Consider the following 5,498-nt stretch of genomic DNA (forward strand, 5'->3'; position numbering starts at 1 on the left):
ACAGAAGACCAAAGGAGCCAACAGGAACAAATTCCAGTTGTGGCTCCTCTGCACTTTCTAATGACAGAGATGTTAGAGAAATGAGGAAAAAGAAATACGGAATTAACCTAAATAATGGGGGAAATCCTGCCGTGTGTGCAGATTCCTCACCAGCTGCGTTGCCTTCGCTTTTCCCTGGAGAAAACAGTGAGAGCCAGAGTGATGTGTCGTATTCTGTGTTAAAAGAAGTGCTCCCTCGGTGGTTTACTACGTTTAAGCTGTGTTTTGTCTTTGTCACAGACCGTTTAATAAACATGGTAAACGCAGTAAAACACAGAGGAGTGAACTGCTTTCTGTATATTTTTTTTATTTCATTCTCACAATAATTCTTTGTCAGACCTTGTCAGACCAGGAACCAGGATTCAAACTATTCCCCTTAAGTGGGATTCATAAATTACAACCACCACTATGTGCTACAAAGAGAAACATGCACACAGACAGACAGACAGACAGACAGTGGATCTTTTTCAGAAAATCCCCCATCGCTAGACATGCCAATCATTCTGTTCTTCACTGATTCAGTCCTCCTCACTTTCTCAAACAACCATTGGACTGGACATTGGACATTGCAGTGCCTAGAGGTTAGACACTAATGGCTTGTGTGATCCTCATGGCTTTCCTGTAACGCCATCATGGTAATAACCGTGGGGCTTTTCTGTGTGTGGGTGGAGTGAAATGTTCTGCCATTAAATTAGATGTCTTATCTAGTCTGAATAAAAAATTAGAAGCATTGTCTCTTGATGCTAGATTCCAGTCAATGTGGATTTTGCACCTGGAATTGATTCTGATTTGATTCATTATTTTTTGATGAATTACTTCAGATCTGTCTCTAACATACTGTAGGTCAGGGCCAATTATAGTATTCTTTTATTTCAAAATGTACTGATTGTAAAGATGATATTGCAACTAGATATCAAATCAATGACTAACAGCGAAACTCCAACTGCTTACTTATACAGTGGTAGGTGAATAAACTTTTGGTGATGAGGGGAATCGAACATAACTGCATATGACGTATGTAAGATTCCAGACATGCTTTAGCTCTGATTGGACACTTGGAACCAGTCATTATCTGTCTGGCATATGTATTCAGAGCTCTCTGAGTTGTGTATTGAGATAATTATCAAGATGTGGCGTGTCTGTGCTTCAATCTTCCATCCACTTCAGAGATCATAATCTAACCCTTGTGTGTATCTGCCCAGGTCTAATTTCAATCTAAACTTCTTAAACCTCAGCTCCTAGTACAGCAGGAAATCCTGGTGAAGGTCTCCGAGTGAGCGAGGCTGATTCCTGGACAACTGTCGCTGTTGACAGATAAGCCTGTGCAAAATGCAGTGCTCCTGGGAAACACATTGAACCAACACAAAATCATTTCTTCTCTCTCTCCCTGTAATACTGTAATGAGGATACTTTATAGAACAGCATCAGCTCAGACATATTCTTAGTTTGTCTGGTGTGAGAGACTCTCCTGAGGTCTGTGCAGAGTTTGACACCTCCTATTCAGCTGAGGTTTGGACCGGACGTCTATAAAAAACAATTTTAATATCTTTGAAGATGTTCGGTAGTAGATTTACCTTGTTGTTTAGAGCCGCCATCTTGCTGCATTAACCAACCTGGCTCCAAAAAAATTGTCCCCCTCATTGTAGGTGTACTGCCATTTCTGGGAGGGTTACATAGTGGCTTGGTTGTCCTGTCACAACTTTCATGTGTTTTGGGATCCCCCACTTCCACTTCCTCCACTGTGCTACTGGGAAAATATTGGGATGATTGGGAAGTCCTTAGCCCTAAAACCTGTAGTTTTTTGTACATACACCTGTGTCCACTGAGAAATGAAGGACACACCTACAAACAAAACAAAGTCACATTGTGATGGCAAGGCAGAATACAGAGCCCACTGCCTAACTGTCCACAGTGTGGATTCTCACAAAAAAGTGAAATATGAAATGTAAATTAAATTTGCTCTGTGTTGCTCACAGATGGATTCCTGAAGCTGTTTTGACAGAAATGATATAGTATAAGTATAGCTTCATCACCTCCCTGCTCAGCTGCACAAACAAGGCACCAAGGCATCTCAGCTGAAAATCTAATTGCAATTGTAGAAGGTGCATGAACATGACACTAAACATGATGGAGGGCAGTTCTGAAGTGAAAATACAACAAACAACACATTAATTTATGTTTGGAGTACTGTGGATACTGTTGAGCTGTGAAAGGTAACCCAGCTCCTGATCTACTGAATGTGAGTTGATAACACAGAAACAGAGTTTCATACCTCTGTTCACAGTGCTGACACCATTCACACACATTTGCACTCCAACATGCATGTCTGCAGAGGAACATGCAAACCACCTAATTGCGAAATCAATCATGTGGGCTAAATAGAATCACAGTTGAGTAATAGAAACAAACAAGTGAAGCCATTAGATTGTCAGGGTGGCTTAAGATAAGATGAAGTTTACTCACTGTTTACGCACATCACATGTGAGTCAGAGCAAGGGAAAAAAACGGAGCTGCAAGATTTCACTTTCCGTGACATGGGGAGGAGCGAACAGAGGGACTTTATAAGAGCAAACCGATATTTTTACTCAGCAGCAGCGCACTGAGCACAAGGAAAGCTTACCTTTTGAGGGAGGTTTAAGTTATTTGGCTTCTGCATGCATTCAAACTGGGAAAGCTTCTCCTAACTATCTGCAGCCACTTTTATTTTGGCACCTGTAGCCCAGGTGGCGATGGAGGCTCTGAAGTTTGTAGCTGTGCTGTTGGTCGTCGTGTTTTTGCAGTTGTTCGGCACGCTGGGGACCCCGCTCTCCAGTGGAGACCAAGACGGAGAGATCTGGACAGTGGAAAACTGGCAGGTACAATACAGAAATAGTTCAGGTGCTTTGGTGTATTTACTTGTTGGTTAGTCAATATTTAAAAAAGATGATATATCTTGTAAGGCTTTTAGGTTATAGTAGAACCTTGTATATTATTTATAATATTCTGTGGTTATTTCTTTCTTTATGACGAGTCTCTTATTATCAGCTAAGTCAGAGCCTTTGCTTAAACACAAAATATATTTTTGGATTTTTATATCGTCAAATATAGAACAACGTATACAGACAAAGGACAAAAAGAACCTCTGGGTGGGACGTGCTCTGTTGCTGAAATTCAGCTGAAATTAATTTTAAACAAAATACGCAGGCAAAAGTAAAAACAATCTACTGGCATACTAAAATAGCAACCCGTTCTTACTTCGTTTAATCTTATAACCCTCAAAATGTAAAAAAGTGAAATCATTTTATTCAAGGCAAAGCATAAGGAAACGTCGCGCTTAGTTTGTGTGTCCTAAACACACGAGTGAAAATGAAATAGAAAGACTGGAGGGAAGATTAGAGTTCAACCAGGGGCTGAGGTACCTTTGTTTCTGTTGCAGTCAACATGTCCACTAAATAAATACGAACGCTCAAATTCTAAAATAACCGCCTAAAATTTAAAATTTCACAGAACTGGGTCCAACAACACTGGAAAAACTTGTTACATCCACTGCGTGTTAAGCTTTTGTTAGCCGTTGCTTAGTTTCAGCACCGCGGACAGCACCGCCTCCCGCAGTCCCGCACACAGCAGGTGGGATGAGCTAACGCAGAAGTTAGTTCCTGTAACGACCCAGAGCAGCAGTAAATAACGTACCATGTATATGCAGGGGTACCCAATAGAGAGTGGAATCACCCTGCGACTGGCAGACCTCATTAAGCGGTCCAAAGCACAGCAGTTTCATGGGCTGATGGGACGAAGCTCAGGTAAACAAACCTTGCTTTTATTTCTTAGCAGGCATACTGTTCTTTCATGCTGTCACTCCCTGTAGTACTTTTAAATGCTCACTTTATTACAGGCGCATTACCACCAGCAAGACAGGGCAGGAAGAGTGAGTATAATCACATCATTAAAAACAAATTAGTGTTTTGTGTTTTACCGTCTTGTTTTTTTTACATTAATGACCATTAGTCCAATTTGTTTTGAGACTCTCAAAGATCATTTTCTTTACTCTGTTGTGCTGTCTTTATGTCTGCATCAGGAAATAAAGGGGAGATGTTCGTGGGACTCATGGGCAGGAGTTTAGGTGGAGGTAAATCACATTGTGCATCGCTTTAAACCAGTACTGATCATTATTTTGTGCACACACCACATCTATAATCGATTAACCCCAAATGTCCCTGAAAGGTTTGTGGTTGTATGTTTATTAATTTTGCTTTATTCTCCTTTATAGACATGAAAGAGAAGTTCATATTAAATTCCTACTAAAGAAGAACGCAAACCCTTTTCTACCATAACCACAGCTCTGACACATGATGACCAGTGTAGTTCTTTGTTGATGATCAACAGGACAGAATATCACACAGAGCACACATGGTCTAAACATTTGCTACAAACGTCTGAATGCAATTCAGTGGACTGCAAAAAACTGGAATCCTCATTTGTCTGTTACTGTTGAACTATTATCTGCATTATATCAATCATATAGAATCATCTTTAAAACTATGTACATGCCTTACATTATGTGTTTAAGGGAGTTTGCCCATTCCATGCTAAATCAATTAAACATAATTACATGACCTAATTGTGTTTTAATCTCTGTTGCTACTCTACATGTTAAATCAGATAGTGAATGTAAAACATGTACTTTACTGCAGAAGCCAGATTATCATTTTTGGGAGTGAGAGCGTGAAATGAAGTGGGTGGCGGGGGTGGGGGGGATGTGAACATGGTACAATCATAAGGTAATCTAAAGTCAATGAAATAAGACCTTATTTTGTTCACCAACATTGATTTTCCCTCAAAGTATCTGAATATGTCTTCCATTGTATTTGCAGAGAACAAACAAAGTCTGAATTATGAATCTGAAATGATTAACTCCAGTGCTATAGTATTAAACTTATTCTCAGATATTTTTGAGACTGCCAGCACACAAATAAGAAAGCAGAAGGGTGGCAATCACATATTTGGTCTCTGCTGTGTATACAGTATATACAATATGACTCTGTTAGGATTATTAACAAGTATTTTTCAAACTGCAGCGTGTCTGAAGAGCATTTCCTAATACACTAAAAAATCGTGGTTATCATCAGTTGTTTTAATACAACTTTGAATAGAGGGTGGACGCTTCAATGAGGAAAAAGTGATAAAGGAAACAGGGAAACTTAATAAACACAATTATTAAAACATGGTTGACAAAAACTGATTAGGAATGTTGTGTCATACTACTATAGTTTAAGAAACTGACCTAAGTTTTTTTTGTCAATGACAAAACGCAGGTGGTAAAAACTGGAGCAATTAAATGGTCTATGAGCCAACATGGAGCAGGTGGAACAGGCGGGTTTACTGAATGGCTGCTTTATTAGGATGTTTAAAGTTAGTGTAAGTGGGCGAGGAAATGTTTACAGGACACCAGAACAAGGACAAGACAAAGACAGATCATGAAA

The sequence above is a fragment of the Betta splendens genome, chromosome 8, assembly GCF_900634795.4.
Source record: "Betta splendens chromosome 8, fBetSpl5.4, whole genome shotgun sequence".
NCBI lineage: Eukaryota > Metazoa > Chordata > Actinopteri > Anabantiformes > Osphronemidae > Betta > Betta splendens.